Genomic DNA, 18,052 nt, shown 5'->3' with positions numbered 1-18,052 from the left:
TCTTCTTTCGAGAGTTTCCTTGTGCTGCCTCAGTTGGATCTCCTTCACTTGACAGGGGGGTGCCCGAGCAGCGACCCTCCCCAGCTCTAGCCCAACTCCTACTTACCTGCCAGGTGAGATACTATGATCATGAAGGTGCTTCTCCCAGGGCAAGGCTCACCCATTGCACTCTGGGTGTGCTGCTCCTGCGATTTCCCCAAATGTGGGAAACTTGACTGCATAATTTGTGTTTCCCCTGGTCGGCTCTCGTATAATTCAGATCTCTTTGTCTCAGGTCTCTCTCCAGACTAGTTTGCTGTCTGTTTCCACTTCTCTTTTCTTGAGCCGCTCCCTTCTATGCCCTTGCGCACTATCCTGACTTCTCCCGTCTGCTTAATTTGTGCCTTCCAACGCACAATGCGAACTACAGGTAGTGCTGCAGGGCCCACACCCTTTTACTCGCCTTACAGAGCAGCTCTGGAGCTGTTACAGTGCCCAGCTGCTGCAAGAAATCAGCTTGAATGCTTCAGGGGCTGGGGCATAGCCAACATGAGCCCCACACCGAAGGAGGGTGGAGGTGTTTAATGCGAACTAGGGGTCATCCAAGCGTCGCAAAAGGCCACCATGCCCTGCATGCCCCTTTTCTCTTTTCATATGCAGACGAAGGTTGAAGCCAACTTTGACCCACTGCTTGGATGACATCACCGTATGCAAATCCGTCTTCTGCAGACCTTCCCCCAGGAATGCTTGCACTAGTTGTTGCATTTGGTTTGTTGTTTGGGGGTGCTTCAGTATTAGGCAGCCTTCTGCCCTCCCATGTTCATCTGAAAATATGTGTTCTCCCTGCAGTTGTTGTCCCCAGATGAGAGTTCCCTTGTGCTGCCTCAGTTGAATCTCCTTTACTTGACAGAGATGTGCCTGAGCAGCGGCCCTCCCCAGCCCTATCCCAAATCATACTTATTTTGCATAGGAGATACAATGGTCATGAAGATTGTTCTCCCAGGGTGAGGTTCATTCATTGCATTCTGGGTATGCTGACCCCTGTGATTTCCCCAAATGTGGGAAACTCGACTGCATTATTTGTGGTAGTGGGGGACTGTGTTTGTTCTTTCCTCTGGTCAGCTCTGGTAAAAGTCAGATTTCTTTGTCTCAGATCTTCCTCTAGCCTTGTTCTTCTTTCGAGAGTTCCCTTGTGCTGCCTCAGTTGGATCTCCTTCACTTGACAGGCGGGTGCCCGAGCAGCGACCCTCCCCAGCTCTAGCCCAACTCCTGCTTACCTGCCAGGTGATATACTATGATCAGGAAGGTGCTTCTCCCAGGGCAAGGCTCACCCATTGCACTCTGGGTGTGCTGATCCTGCGATTTCCCCAAATGTGGGAAACTTGACTGCATAATTTGTGTTTCCCCTGGTCGGCTCTCGTATAATTCAGATCTCTTTGTCTCAGGTCTATCTCCAGCCTAGTTTGCTGTCTGTTTCCACTTCTCTTTTCTTGAGCCGCTCCCTTCTATGCCCTTGCGCACTATCCTGACTTCTCCCGTCTGCTTACTTTGTGCCTTCCAATGCACAATGCAAACTACAGGTAGTGCTGCAGGGCCCACACCTTTTTACTTGCCTTTCAGAGCAGCTCTGGAGCTGTTACAGTGCCCAACTGCTGCAAGAAATCAGCTTGAATGCTTCAGGGGCTGGGGCATAGCCAACATGAGCCCCACACCGAAGGAGGGTGGAGGTGTTTAATGCGAACTAGGGGTCATCCAAGCGCCGCAAAAGGCCGCCATGCCCTGCACGCCCCTTTTCTCTTTTCATATGCAGACGAGGGTTGAAGCCAACTTTGACCCACTGCTTGGATGACATCACCATATGCAAATCCATCTGCTGCAGGCCTTCCCCCAGGAATGCTTGCACTAGTTGTTGCATTTGGTTTGTTGTTTGGGGGTGCTTCAGTATTAGGCAGCCTTCTGCCCTCCCATGTTCATCTGAAAATATGTGTTCTCCCTGCAGTTGTTGTCCCCAGATGAGAGTTCCCTTGTGCTGCCTCAGTTGAATCTCCTTTACTTGACAGAGATGTGCCTGAGCAGCGGCCCTCCCCAGCCCTATCCCAAATCATACTTATTTTGCACAGGAGATACCATGGTCATGAAGATATTTCTCCCAGGGTGAGGTTCATTCATTGCATTCTGGGTATGCTGCCCCTGTGATTTCCCCAAATGTGGGAAACTCGACTGCATTATTTGTGGTAGTGGGGGACTGTGTTTGTGCTTTCCTCTGGTCAGCTCTGGTAAAAGTCAGATTTCTTTGTCTCAGATCTTCCTCTAGCCTTGTTCTTCTTTCAAGAGTTCCTTTGTGCTGCCTCAGTTGGATCTCCTTCACTTGACAGGGGGGTGCCCGAGCAGCGACCCTCCCCAGCTCTAGCCCAACTCCTACTTACCTGCCAGGTGAGATACTATTAAGTGGATTTTTGAAAGAAAACAATACTGTCAATATACTATTAAAACAAATTAAATTGGTAAAAGTTATTGTACTTTAAGTAAAAATAAAAGAGCTAAAATATCAATCCCAGTTTTGGATTACTTTAATTAACAAAAAAAATGCATATAGCAGAGGATAGTTTCAATCTGCCTACCTCTGGGTTATAGGCCCAGCATGCTTCCATTGCAGTACTCTGCTGCACATGTAAGTGCAAGAGATCCTGAAGCACTCATTCATCATGGGAAAGTACCAATGTGTTTCTTCATTGGTTGATTTAAGAAAATTCTTACAAAAACTCTCCAGATTATTGACTTTTTAAAGTTTTTCTAGGAAACGTTCTAGATGAATGCTTATTAGGCTTTGTCAGTATGTACATTTCGCAAAGTGTCTCTGTGGCGCAATCGGTTAGTGTGTTCGGCTATTAACCAAAAGGTTGGTGGTTCAATCCCAAGCAGGGACGTAATTGACCTTGTTATCAGATTTTGGTGATCTTTAAGTAGACAAGTCAAAATTTCAATCCCCCTCTTATGGTGTAGGGTACCTGGCCTTCTCTGATGTAATCAGAGTTAGATTTGATTAAGTGATTTTATAAAAAAACAGATAGGAAGTACAATTTAGCAGTGGGTTGCAGAGAAAAAGAAAAATGCTGGCAGAAAAATCCAATTGAGTGATTAAACAGCTCTTCATTTTCTGGCTTTATTTTTATGCTAACAAATTTGTTCTCTGAAAAGGGTCCACAAAGCCAAGTCTCTGATTAACACCTTTGTAGGGATGGTTTTTCACCTATTACTAAATTAAACTTGCTTCATTGGAAAGGCAGCAAGATGCATCCTCATTTCAATGTCTACTGAAATAATACAGGTTGACACCAGGAAACATTAACGCCACTGCATCCTTGCTGCTTTCTCATGTGGAAGTCTGTTTAATGTGAAAACAAGGTGATATCTAATTAGCACACAGGTAAGGAATTAAGAAAATATTTAAGGGTGAAGATGTTTCTCACAAAATCGTTGCCCCAATGCATCATTGAAATTCAAGCTGGAAAGATGATTTTAATATATCACTTGTACATTATGTATTGCTCTTCTGGTGACAATGTAGTTTGTTTTTGTCAATTACCATTTTAATAATAGGGTAAAGAAAATGAAGTGGATTTTTGAAAGAAAACAATACTGTCAATATACTATTAAAACAAATTAAAATGGTAAAAGTTATTGTACTTTAAGTAAAAATAAAAGAGACAAAATATCAATCCCAGTTTTGGATTACTTTAATTAACAAAAAAAATGCATATAGCAGAGGATAGTTTCAATCTGCCTACCTCTGGGTTATGGGCCCAGCATGCTTCCATTGCAGTACTCTGCTGCACATGTAAGTGCAAGAGATCCTGAAGCACTCACTCATCATGGGAAAGTACCAATGTGTTTCTTCGTTGGTTGATGGAAGAAACATCTTACAAAAACTCTCTAGATTATTGACTTTTTAAAGTTTTTCTAGGAAACGTTTTAGATGAATGCTTATTAGCCTTTGTCAGTATGGACTTTTGCAAAGTGTCTCTGTGGCGCAATCAGTTAGTATGTACGGCTATTAACCATAAGGTTGGTGGTTCAATCCCACCTAATTGACCGTGTTATCAGATTTTGGTGATCTTTAAGTAGACAAGTCAAAATTTCAAACCCCCTGTTATGGTGTAGGGTACCTGGCCTTCTCTGATGTAATCAGAGTTAGATTTGATTCAGTGATTTTATAAAAATAGCTAGGAAGCACAATTTAGCAGTGGGTTGCAGAGAAAAAAAATATGCTGGCAGAAAAATCCAATTGCGTGATTAAACAGCTCTTCATTTTCTGGCTTTATTTTTATGCTAACAAATTTGTTCTCTGAAAAGTGTCCACAAAGCCAAGTCTCTGATTAACACCTTTGTAAGGATGGTTTTTCACCTATTACTAAATTAAACTTGCTTCATTGGAAAGGCAGCAAGATGTATCCTCATTTCAATGTCTACTGAAATAATACAGGTTGACACCAGGAAACATTAACGCCACTGCATCCTTGCTGCTTTCTCATGTGGAAGTCTGTTTAATGTGAAAACAAGGTGATATCTAATTAGCACACAGGTAAGGAATTAAGAAAATCTTTATTTAAGGGTGAAGATGTTTCTCACAAAATTGCTGACCCAATGCATCATTGAAATTCAAGCTGGAAAGATGATTTTAATATATCACTTGTACATTTTGTATTGCTCTTCTGGTGACAATGTAGTTTGTTTTTGTCAATTACCATTTTAATAATAGGGTAAAGAAAATGAAGTGGATTTTTGAAAGAAAACAATACTGTCAATATACTATTAAAACAAATTAAAATGGTAAAAGTTATTGTACTTTAAGTAAAAATAAAAGAGACAAAATGTCAATCCCAGTTTTGGATTACTTTAATTAACAAAAAAAATGCATATAGCAGAGGATAGTTTCAATCTGCCTACCTCTGGGTTATGGGCCCAGCATGCTTCCATTGCAGTACTCTGCTGCACATGTAAGTGCAAGAGATCCTGAAGCACTCACTCATCATGGGAAAGTACCAATGTGTTTCTTCGTTGGTTGATAGAAGAAACATCTTACAAAAACTCTCCAGATTATTGACTTTTTAAAGTTTTTCTAGGAAACGTTTTAGATGAATGCTTATTAGCCTTTGTCAGTATGGACTTTTGCAAAGTGTCTCTGTGGCGCAATCAGTTAGTATGTACGGCTATTAACCATAAGGTTGGTGGTTCAATCCCACCCAGGGACCTAATTGACCTTGTTATCAGATTTTGGTGATCTTTAAGTAGACAAGTCAAAATTTCAAACCCCCTGTTATGGTGTAGGGTACCTGGCCTTCTCTGATGTAATCAGAGTTAGATTTGATTCAGTGATTTTATAAAAACAGCTAGGAAGCACAATTTAGCAGTGGGTTGCAGAGAAAAAAAATATGCTGGCAGAAAAATCCAATTGAGTGATTAAACAGCTCTTCATTTTCTGGCTTTATTTTTATGCTAACAAATTTGTTCTCTGAAAAGTGTCCACAAAGCCAAGTCTCTGATTAACACCTTTGTAAGGATGGTTTTTCACCTATTACTAAATTAAACTTGCTTCATTGGAAAGGCAGCAAGATGCACCCTCATTTCAATGTCTACTAAAATAATACAAGTTGACACCAGGAAACATTAACGCCACTGCATCCTTGCTGCTTTCTCATGTGGAAGTCTGTTTAATATGAAAACAAGGTGATATCTAATTAGCACACAGGTAAGGAATTAAGAAAATCTTTATTTAAGGGTTTAAGGGTGAAGATGAGACATTGAAATGAGGATGCATCTTGCTGCCTTTCCAATGAAGCAAGTTTAATTTAGTAATAGGTGAAAAACCATCCCTACAAAGGTGTTAATCAGAGACTTGGCTTTGTGGACACTTTTCAGAGAACAAATTTGTTAGCATAAAAATAAAGCCAGAAAATGAAGAGCTGTTTAATCACGCAATTTGATTTTTTTGCCAGCATATTTCTTTTTCTCTGCAACCCACTGCTAAATTGTGCTTCCTAGCTGTTTTTATAAAATCACTGAATCAAATCTAACTCTGATTACATCAGAGAAGGCCAGTAACCTACACCATAACAGGGGGTTTGAAATTTTGACTTGTCTACTTAAAGATCACCAAAATCTGATAACAAGGTCAATTAGGTCCCTGGGTGGGATTGAACCACCAACCTTTTGGTTAATAGCCGTACATACTAACTGATTGCGCCACAGAGACACTTTGCAAAAGTCCATACTGACAAAGGCTAATAAGCATTCATCTAAAACGTTTCCTAGAAAAACTTTAAAAAGTCAATAATCTGGAGAGTTTTTGTAAGATGTTTCTTCCATCAACCAACGAAGAAACACATTGGTACTTTCCCATGATGAGTGAGTGTTTCAGGATCTCTTGAACTTACATGTGCAGCAGAGTACTGCAATGGAAGAATGCTGGGCCCATAACCCAGAGGTAGGCAGATTGAAACTATCCTCTGCTATATGCATTTTTTTTTTGTTAATTAAAGTAATCCAAAACTGGGATTGATATTTTGTCTCTTTTATTTTTACTTAAAGTACAATAACTTTTACCATTTTAATTTGTTTTAATAGTATATTGACAGTATTGTTTTCTTTCAAAAATCCACTTCATTTTCTTTACCCTATTATTAAAATGGTAATTGACAAAAACAAACTACATTGTCACCAGAAGAGCAATACAAAATGTACAAGTGATATATTAAAATCATATTTCCAGCTTGAATTTCAATGATGCATTGGGGCAACGATTTTGTGAGAAACATCTTCACCCTTAAATAAAGATTTTCTTAATTCCTTACCTGTGTGCTAATTAGATATCACCTTGTTTTCATATTAAACAGACTTCCACATGAGAAAGCAGCAAGGATGCAGTGGCGTTAATGTTTCCTGGTGTCAACCTGTATTATTTCAGTAGACATTGAAATGAGGATACATCTTGCTGCCTTTCCAATGAAGCAAGTTTAATTTAGTAATAGGTGAAAAACCATCCCTACAAAGGTGTTAATCAGAGACTTGGCTTTGTGGACACTTTTCAGAGAACAAATTTGTTAGCATAAAAATAAAGCCAGAAAATGAAGAGCTGTTTAATCACGCAATTTGATTTTTTTGCCAGCATATTTCTTTTTCTCTGCAACCCACTGCTAAATTGTGCTTCCTAGATGTTTTTATAAAATCACTGAATCAAATCTAACTCTGATTACATCAGAGAAGGCCAGGTACCCTACACCATAACAGGGGGTATGAAATTTGACTTGTCTACTTAAAGATCACCAAAATCTGATAACAAGGTCAATTACATCCCTGGGTGGGATTGAACCACCAACCTTTTGGTTAATAGCCGTACACACTAACTGATTGCGCCACAGAGACACTTTGCAAAAGTACATACTGACAAATGCTAATAAGCATTCATCTAAAACGTTTCTTAGAAAAACTTAAAAAAGTCAATAATCTGGAGAGTTTTTGTAAAATGTTTCTTCTATCAACCAACGAAGAAACACATTGGTACTTTCCCATGATGAGTGAGTGCTTCAGGATCTCTTGCACTTACATGTGCAGCAGAGTACAGCAATGGAAGCATGCTGGGCCCATAACCCAGAGGTAGGCAGATTGAAACTATCCTCTGCTATATGCATTTTTTTGTTTGTTAATTAAAGTAATCCAAAACTGGGATTGATATTTTGGCTCTTTTATTTTTACTTAAAGTACAATAACTTTTACCATTTTAATTTGTTTTAATAGTATATTGACAGTATTGTTTTCTTTCAAAAATCCACTTAATTTTCTTTACCCTATTATTAAAATGGTAATTGACAAAAACAAACTACATTGTCACCAGAAGAGCAATACAAAATGTACAAGTGATATATTAAAATCATCTTTCCAGTTTGAATTTCAATGATGCATTGGGGCAACGATTTTGTGAGAAACATCTTCACCCTTAAATAAAGATTTTCTTAATTCCTTACCTGTGTGCTAATTAGATATCACCTTGTTTTCACATTAATCAGACTTCCACATGAGAAAGCAGCAAGGATGTAGTGGCGTTAATGTTTCCTGTGTCAACCTGTATTATTTCAGTAGACATTGAAATGAGGATGCATCTTGCTGCCTTTCCAATGAAGCAAGTTTAATTTAGTAATAGGTGAAAAACCATCCTTACAAAGGTGTTAATCAGAGACTTGGCTTTGTGGACACTTTTCAGAGAACAAATTTGTTAGCATAAAAATAAAGCCAGAAAATAAAGAGCTGTTTAATCACTCAATTGGATTTTTCTGCCAGCATATTTTTTTTCTCTGCAACCCACTGCTAAATTGTGCTTCCTAGCTGTTTTTATAAAATCACTGAATCAAATCTAACTCTGATTACATCAGAGAAGGCCAGGTACCCTACACCATAACAGGGGGTTTGAAATTTTGACTTGTCTACTTAAAGATCACCAAAATCTGATAACAAGGTCAACTAGGTACCTGGGTGGGATTGAACCACCAACCTTTTGGTTAATAGCCGTACATACTAACTGATTGCGCCACAGAGACACTTTGCAAAAGTCCATACTGACAAAGGCTAATAAGCATTCATCTAAAACGTTTCCTAGATAAACTTTAAAAAGTCAATAATCTGGAGAGTTTTTGTAAGATGTTTCTTCCATCAACCAACGAAGAAACACATTGGTACTTTCCCATGATGAGTGAGTGCTTCAGGATCTCTTGAACTTACATGTGCAGCAGAGTACTACAATGGAAGCATGCTGGGCCCATAACCCAGAGGAAGGCAGATTGAAACTATCCTCTGCTATATGCATTTTTTTTTGTTAATTAAAGTAATCCAAAACTGGGATTGATATTTTGTCTCTTTTATTTTTATTTAAAGTACAATAACTTTTACCATTTTAATTTGTTTTAATAGTATATTGACAGTATTGTTTTCTTTCAAAAATCCACTTCATTTTCTTTACCCTATTATTAAAATGGTAATTGACAAAAACAAACTACATTGTCACCAGAAGAGCAATACAAAATGTACAAGTGATATATTAAAATCATATTTCCAGCTTGAATTTCAATGATGCATTGGGGCAACGATTTTGTGAGAAACATCTTCACCCTTAAATAAAGATTTTCTTAATTCCTTACCTGTGTGCTGATTAGATATCACCTTGTTTTCATATTAAACAGACTTCCACATGAGAAAGCAGCAAGGATGCAGTGGCGTTAATGTTTCCTGGTGTCAACCTGTATTATTTCAGTAGACATTGAAATGAGGATGCATCTTGCTGCCTTTCCAATGAAGCAAGTTTAATTTAGTAATAGGTGAAAAACCATCCTTACAAAGGTGTTAATCAGAGACTTGGCTTTGTGGACACTTTTCAGAGAACAAATTTGTTAGCATAAAAATAAAGCCAGAAAATGAAGAGCTGTTTAATCACGCAATTTGATTTTTTTGCCAGCATATTTCTTTTTCTCTGCAACCCACTGCTAAATTGTGCTTCCTAGATGTTTTTATAAAATCACTGAATCAAATCTAACTCTGATTACATCAGAGAAGGCCAGGTACCCTACACCATAACAGGGGGTATGAAATTTGACTTGTCTACTTAAAGATCACCAAAATCTGATAACAAGGTCAATTGCGTCCCTGGGTGGGATTGAACCACCAACCTTTTGGTTAATAGCCGTACACACTAACTGATTGCGCCACGGAGACACTTTGCAAAAGTTCATACTGACAAATGCTAATAAGCATTCATCTAAAATGTTTCCTAGAAAAACTTTAAAAAGTCAATAATCTGGAGAGTTTTTGTAAGATGTTTCTTCTATCAACCAACGAAGAAACACATTGGTACTTTCCCATGATGAGTGAGTGCTTCAGGATCTCTGGCACTTACATGTGCAGCAGAGTACAGCAATGGAAGCATGCTGGGCCCATAACCCAGAGGTAGGCAGATTGAAACTATCCTCTGCTATATGCGTTTTTTTGTTTGTTAATTAAAGTAATCCAAAACTGGGATTGATATTTTGGCTCTTTTATTTTTACTTAAAGTACAATAACTTTTACCATTTTAATTTGTTTTAATAGTATATTGACAGTATTGTTTTCTTTCAAAAATCCACTTCATTTTCTTTACCCTATTATTAAAATGGTAATTGACAAAAACAAACTACATTGTCACCAGAAGAGCAATACAAAATGTACAAGTGATATATTAAAATCATCTTTCCAGCTTGAATTTCAATGATGCATTGGGGCAACGATTTTGTGAGAAACATCTTCACCCTTAAATAAAGATTTTCTTAATTCCTTACCTGTGTGCTAATTAGATATCACCTTGTTTTCACATTAAACAGACATCCACATGAGAAAGCAGCAAGGATGCAGTGGCGTTAATGTTTCCTGGTGTCAACCTGTATTATTTCAGTAGACATTGAATTGAGGATGCATCTTGCTGCCTTTCCAATGAAGCAAGTTTAATTTAGTAATAGGTGAAAAACCATCCTTACAAAGGTGTTAATCAGAGACTTGGCTTTGTGGACACTTTTCAGAGAACAAATTTGTTAGCATAAAAATAAAGCCAGAAAATAAAGAGCTGTTTAATCACTCAATTGGATTTTTCTGCCAGCATATTTTTTTTCTCTGCAACCCACTGCTAAATTGTGCTTCCTAGCTGTTTTTATAAAATCACTGAATCAAATCTAACTCTGATTACATCAGAGAAGGCCAGGTACCCTACACCATAACAGGGAGTTTGAAATTTTGACTTGTCTACTTAAAGATCACCAAAATCTGATAACAAGGTCAATTACATCCCTGGGTGGGATTGAACCACCAACCTTTTGGTTAATAGCCGTACACACTAACTGATTGCGCCACAGAGACACTTTGCAAAAGTACATACTGACAAATGCTAATAAGCATTCATCTAAAACGTTTCTTAGAAAAACTTAAAAAAGTCAATAATCTGGAGAGTTTTTGTAAGATGTTTCTTCTATCAACCAACGAAGAAACACATTGGTACTTTCCCATGATGAGTGAGTGCTTCAGGATCTCTTGCACTTACATGTGCAGCAGAGTACAGCAATGGAAGCATGCTGGGCCCATAACCCAGAGGTAGCCAGATTGAAACTATCCTCTGCTATATGCATTTTTTTGTTTGTTAATTAAAGTAATCCAAAACTGGGATTGATATTTTGGCTCTTTTATTTTTACTTAAAGTACAATAACTTTTACCATTTTAATTTGTTTTAATAGTATATTGACAGTATTGTTTTCTTTCAAAAATTCACTTCATTTTCTTTACCCTATTATTAAAATGGTAATTGACAAAAACAAACTACATTGTCACCAGAAGAGCAATACAAAATGTACAAGTGATATATTAAAATCATCTTTCCAGCTTGAATTTCAATGATGCATTGGGGCAACGATTTTGTGAGAAACATCTTCACCCTTAAATAAAGATTTTCTTAATTCCTTACCTGTGTGCTAATTAGATATCACCTTGTTTTCACATTAAACAGACTTCCACATGAGAAAGCAGCAAGGATGCAGTGGCGTTAATGTTTCCTGGTGTCAACCTGTATTATTTCAGTAGACATTGAAATGAGGATGCATTTTGCTGCCATTCCAATGAAGCAAGTTTAATTTAGTAATAGGTGAAAAACCATCCTTACAAAGGTGTTAATCAGAGACTTGGCTTTGTGGACACTTTTCAGAGAACAAATTTGTTAGCATAAAAATAAAGCCAGAAAATAAAGAGCTGTTTAATCACTCAATTGGATTTTTCTGCCAGCATATTTTTTTTCTCTGCAACCCACTGCTAAATTGTGCTTCCTAGCTGTTTTTATAAAATCACTGAATCAAATCTAACTCTGATTACATCAGAGAAGGCCAGGTACCCTACACCATAACAGGGGGTATGAAATTTGACTTGTCTACTTAAAGATCACCAAAATCTGATAACAAGGTCAATTACGTCCCTGGGTGGGATTAAACCACCAACCTTTTGGTTAATAGCCGTACACACTAACTGATTGCGCCACAGAGACACTTTGCAAAAGTACATACTGACAAATGCTAATAAGCATTCATCTAAAACGTTTCCTAGAAAAACTTTAAAAAGTCAATAATCTGGAGAGTTTTTGTAAGATGTTTCTTCTATCAACCAACGAAGAAACACATTGGTACTTTCCCATGATGAGTGAGTGCTTCAGGATCTCTTGCACTTACATGTGCAGCAGAGTACAGCAATGGAAGCATGCTGGGCCCATAACCCAGAGGTAGGCAGATTGAAACTATCCTCTGCTATATGCATTTTTTTGTTTGTTAATTAAAGTAATCCAAAACTGGGATTGATATTTTGGCTCTTTTATTTTTACTTAAAGTACAATAACTTTTACCATTTTAATTTGTTTTAATAGTATATTGACAGTATTGTTTTCTTTCAAAAATTCACTTCATTTTCTTTACCCTATTATTAAAATGGTAATTGACAAAAACAAACTACATTGTCACCAGAAGAGCAATACAAAATGTACAAGTGATATATTAAAATCATCTTTCCAGCTTGAATTTCAATGATGCATTGGGGCAACGATTTTGTGAGAAACATCTTCACCCTTAAATAAAGATTTTCTTAATTCCTTACCTGTGTGCTAATTAGATATCACCTTGTTTTCACATTAAACAGACTTCCACATGAGAAAGCACCAAGGATGCAGTGGCGTTAATGTTTCCTGGTGTCAACCTGTATTATTTCAGTAGACATTGAAATGAGGATGCATCTTGCTGCCTTTCCAATGAAGCAAGTTTAATTTAGTAATAGGTGAAAAACCATCCTTACAAAGGTGTTAATCAGAGACTTGGCTTTGTGGACACTTTTCAGAGAACAAATTTGTTAGCATAAAAATAAAGCCAGAAAATAAAGAGCTGTTTAATCACTCAATTGGATTTTTCTGCCAGCATATTTTTTTTCTCTGCAACCCACTGCTAAATTGTGCTTCCTAGCTGTTTTTATAAAATCACTGAATCAAATCTAACTCTGATTACATCAGAGAAGGCCAGGTACCCTACACCATAACAGGGGGTTTGAAATTTTGACTTGTCTACTTAAAGATCACCAAAATCTGATAACAAGGTCAACTAGGTACCTGGGTGGGATTGAACCACCAACCTTTTGGTTAATAGCCGTACATACTAACTGATTGCGCCACAGAGACACTTTGCAAAAGTCCATACTGACAAAGGCTAATAAGCATTCATCTAAAACGTTTCCTAGAAAAACTTTAAAAAGTCAATAATCTGGAGAGTTTTTGTAAGATATTTCTTCCATCAACCAACGAAGAAACACATTGGTACTTTCCCATGATGAGTGAGTGCTTCAGGATCTCTTGAACTTACATGTGCAGCAGAGTACTGCAATGGAAGCATGCTGGGCCCATAACCCAGAGGAAGGCAGATTGAAACTATCCTCTGCTATATGCATTTTTTTTTTGTTAATTAAAGTAATCCAAAACTGGGATTGATATTTTGTCTCTTTTATTTTTATTTAAAGTACAATAACTTTTACCATTTTAATTTGTTTTAATAGTATATTGACAGTATTGTTTTCTTTCAAAAATCCACTTCATTTTCTTTACCCTATTATTAAAATGGTAATTGACAAAAACAAACTACATTGTCACCAGAAGAGCAATACAAAATGTACAAGTGATATATTAAAATCATATTTCCAGCTTGAATTTCAATGATGCATTGGGGCAACGATTTTGTGAGAAACATCTTCACCCTTAAATAAAGATTTTCTTAATTCCTTACCTGTGTGCTAATTAGATATCACCTTGTTTTCATATTAAACAGACTTCCACATGAGAAAGCAGCAAGGATGCAGTGGCGTTAATGTTTCCTGGTGTCAACTTGTATTATTTTAGTAGACATTGAAATGAGGTTGCATCTTGCTGCCTTTCCAATGAAGCAAGTTTAATTTAGTAATAGGTGAAAAACCATCCTTACAAAGGTGTTAATCAGAGACTTGGCTTTGTGGACACTTTTCAGAGAACAAATTTGTTAGCATAAAAATAAAGCCAGAAAATGAAGAGCTGTTTAATCACTCAATTGGATTTTTCTGCCAGCATATTTTTTTTCTCTGCAACCCACTGCTAAATTGTGCTTCCTAGCTGTTTTTATAAAATCACTGAATCAAATCTAACTCTGATTACATCAGAGAAGGCCAGGTACCCTACACCATAACAGGGGGTTTGAAATTTTGACTTGTCTACTTAAAGATCACCAAAATCTGATAACAAGGTCAATTAGGTCCCTGGGTGGGATTGAACCACCAACCTTATGGTTAATAGCCGTACACACTAACTGATTGCGCCACAGAGACACTTTGCAAAAGTACATACTGACAAATGCTAATAAGCATTCATCTAAAACGTTTCCTAGAAAAACTTAAAAAAGTCAATAATCTGGAGAGTTTTTGTAAGATGTTTCTTCTATCAACCAACAAAGAAACACATTGGTACTTTCCCATGATGAGTGAGTGCTTCAGGATCTCTTGCACTTACATGTGCAGCAGAGTACAGCAATGGAAGCATGCTGGGGCCATAACCCAGAGGTAGGCAGATTGAAACTATCCTCTGCTATATGCATTTTTTTGTTTGTTAATTAAAGTAATCCAAAACTGGGATTGATATTTTGGCTCTTTTATTTTTACTTAAAGTACAATAACTTTTACCATTTTAATTTGTTTTAATAGTATATTGACAGTATTGTTTTCTTTCAAAAATCCACTTCATTTTCTTTACCCTATTATTAAAATGGTAATTGACAAAAACAAACTACATTGTCACCAGAAGAGCAATACAAAATGTACAAGTGATATATTAAAATCATCTTTCCAGCTTGAATTTCAATGATGCATTGGGGCAACGATTTTGTGAGAAACATCTTCACCCTTAAATAAAGATTTTCTTAATTCCTTACCTGTGTGCTAATTAGATATCACCTTGTTTTCACATTAAACAGACTTCCACATGAGAAAGCAGCAAGGATGCAGTGGCGTTAATGTTTCCTGGTGTCAACCTGTATTATTTCAGTAGACATTGAAATGAGGATGCATCTTGCTGCCTTTCCAATGAAGCAAGTTTAATTTAGTAATAGGTGAAAAACCATCCTTACAAAGGTATTAATCAGAGACTTGGCTTTGTGGACACTTTTCAGAGAACAAATTTGTTAGCATAAAAATAAAGCCAGAAAATGAAGAGCTGTTTAATCACGCAATTTGATTTTTTTGCCAGCATATTTCTTTTTCTCTGCAACCCACTGCTAAATTGTGCTTCCTAGATGTTTTTATAAAATCACTGAATCAAATCTAACTCTGATTACATCAGAGAAGGCCAGGTACCCTACACCATAACAGGGGGTATGAAATTTGACTTGTCTACTTAAAGATCACCAAAATCTGATAACAAGGTCAATTACGTCCCTGGGTGGGATTAAACCACCAACCTTTTGGTTAATAGCCGTACACACTAACTGATTGCGCCACAGAGACACTTTGCAAAAGTACATACTGACAAATGCTAATAAGCATTCATCTAAAACGTTTCCTAGAAAAACTTTAAAAAGTCAATAATCTGGAGAGTTTTTGTAAGATGTTTCTTCTATCAACCAACGAAGAAACACATTGGTACTTTCCCATGATGAGTGAGTGCTTCAGGATCTCTTGCACTTACATGTGCAGCAGAGTACAGCAATGGAAGCATGCTGGGCCCATAACCGAGAGGTAGGCAGATTGAAACTATCCTCTGCTATATGCATTTTTTTGTTTGTTAATTAAAGTAATCCAAAACTGGGATTGATATTTTGGCTCTTTTATTTTTACTTAAAGTACAATAACTTTTACCATTTTAATTTGTTTTAATAGTATATTGACAGTATTGTTTTCTTTCAAAAATCCACTTCATTTTCTTTACCCTATTATTAAAATGGTAATTGACAAAAACAAACTACATTGTCACCAGAAGAGCAATACAAAATGTACAAGTGATATATTAAAATCATCTTTCCAGCTTGAATTTCAATGATGCATTGGGGCAACGATTTTGTGAGAAACATCTTCACCCTTAAATAAAGATTTTCTTAATTCCTTACCTGTGTGCTAATTAGATATCACCTTGTTTTCACATTAAACAGACTTCCACATGAGAAAGCAGCAAGGATGCAGTGGCGTTAATGTTTCCTGGTGTCAACCTGTATTATTTCAGTAGACATTGAAATGAGGATGCATCTTGCTGCCTTTCCAATGAAGCAAGTTTAATTTAGTAATAGGTGAAAAACCATCCTTACAAAGGTGTTAATCAGAGACTTGGCTTTGTGGACACTTTTCAGAGAACAAATTTGTTAGCATAAAAGTAAAGCCAGAAAATAAAGAGCTGTTTAATCACTCAATTGGATTTTTCTGCCAGCATATTTTTTTTCTCTGCAACCCACTGCTAAATTGTGCTTCCTAGCTGTTTTTATAAAATCACTGAATCAAATCTAACTCTGATTACATCAGGGAAGGCCAGGTACCCTACACCATAACAGGGGGTTTGAAATTTTGACTTGTCTACTTAAAGATCACCAAAATCTGATAACAAGGTCAATTAGGTCTCTGGGTGGGATTGAACCACCAACCTTTTGGTTAATAGCCGTACATACTAACTGATTGCGCCACAGAGACACTTTGCAAAAGTCAATACTGACAAAGGCTAATAAGCATTCATCTAAAACGTTTCCTAGAAAAACTTTAAAAAGTCAATAATCTGGAGAGTTTTTGTAAGATGTTTCTTCCATCAACCAACGAAGAAACACATTGGTACTTTCCCATGATGAGTGAGTGCTTCAGGATCTCTTGAACTTACATGTGCAGCAGAGTACTGCAATGGAAGCATGCTGGGCCCATAACACAGTGGTAGGCAGATTGAAACTATCCTCTGCTATATGCATTTTTTTTTTGTTAATTAAAGTAATCCAAAACTGGGATTGATATTTTGTCTCTTTTATTTTTACTTAAAGTACAATAACTTTTACCATTTTAATTTGTTTTAATAGTATATTGACAGTATTGTTTTCTTTCAAAAATCCACTTCATTTTCTTTACCCTATTATTAAAATGGTAATTGACAAAAACAAACTACATTGTCACCAGAAGAGCAATACAAAATGTACAAGTGATATATTAAAATCATATTTCCAGCTTGAATTTCAATGATGCATTGGGGCAACGATTTTGTGAGAAACATCTTCACCCTTAAATAAAGATTTTCTTAATTCCTTACCTGTGTGCTAATTAGATATCACCTTGTTTTCACATTAAACAGACTTCCACATGAGAAAGCAGCAAGGATGCAGTGGTGTTAATGTTTCCTGGTGTCAACCTGTATTATTTTAGTAGACATTGAAATGAGGATGCATCTTGCTGCCTTTCCAATGAAGCAAGTTTAATTTAGTAATAGGTGAAAAACCATCCTTACAAAGGTGTTAATCAGAGACTTGGCTTTGTGGACACTTTTCAGAGAACAAATTTGTTAGCATAAAAATAAAGCCAGAAAATGAAGAGCTGTTTAATCACTCAATTGGATTTTTCTGCCAGCATATTTTTTTTCTCTGCAACCCACTGCTAAATTGTGCTTCCTAGCTGTTTTTATAAAATCACTGAATCAAATCTAACTCTGATTACATCAGAGAAGGCCAGGTACCCTACACCATAACAGGGGGTTTGAAATTTTGACTTGTCTACTTAAAGATCACCTAAATCTGATAACAAGGTCAATTAGGTCCCTGGGTGGGATTGAACCACCAACCTTATGGTTAATAGCCGTACACACTAACTGATTGCGCCACAGAGACACTTTGCAAAAGTACATACTGACAAATGCTAATAAGCATTCATCTAAAACGTTTCCTAGAAAAACTTAAAAAAGTCAATAATCTGGAGAGTTTTTGTAAGATGTTTCTTCTATCAGCCAACAAAGAA

At 36.9% G+C, this 18,052-nt stretch overlaps 4 non-coding genes across 4 annotated transcripts; all 4 read left to right on the top strand.

Annotated features, from left to right (window-relative positions):
* The first annotated feature begins 98 nt into the window (after positions 1 to 98).
* On the top strand, positions 99 to 261 carry LOC135020274 (U1 spliceosomal RNA). Its single transcript, XR_010217717.1, has one exon. It is a non-coding gene; the product is annotated as a U1 spliceosomal RNA (small nuclear RNA).
* Positions 262 to 932: 671 nt separating this feature from the next.
* Positions 933 to 1,096, top strand: LOC135020318 (U1 spliceosomal RNA). Its single transcript, XR_010217755.1, has one exon. It is a non-coding gene; the product is annotated as a U1 spliceosomal RNA (small nuclear RNA).
* A 152-nt stretch (positions 1,097 to 1,248) lies between these two features.
* On the top strand, positions 1,249 to 1,411 carry LOC135020301 (U1 spliceosomal RNA). The gene has a single exon (XR_010217743.1). It is a non-coding gene; the product is annotated as a U1 spliceosomal RNA (small nuclear RNA).
* Positions 1,412 to 2,082: 671 nt separating this feature from the next.
* Positions 2,083 to 2,245, top strand: LOC135020345 (U1 spliceosomal RNA). Its single transcript, XR_010217781.1, has one exon. It is a non-coding gene; the product is annotated as a U1 spliceosomal RNA (small nuclear RNA).
* Positions 2,246 to 18,052: the final 15,807 nt, after the last annotated feature.

The sequence above is a fragment of the Pseudophryne corroboree genome, unplaced genomic scaffold (assembly GCF_028390025.1).
Source record: "Pseudophryne corroboree isolate aPseCor3 unplaced genomic scaffold, aPseCor3.hap2 scaffold_346, whole genome shotgun sequence".
NCBI classification, from domain to species: Eukaryota; Metazoa; Chordata; class Amphibia; order Anura; family Myobatrachidae; genus Pseudophryne; species Pseudophryne corroboree.
This window is presented reverse-complemented; position numbering and strand designations above follow the sequence as displayed.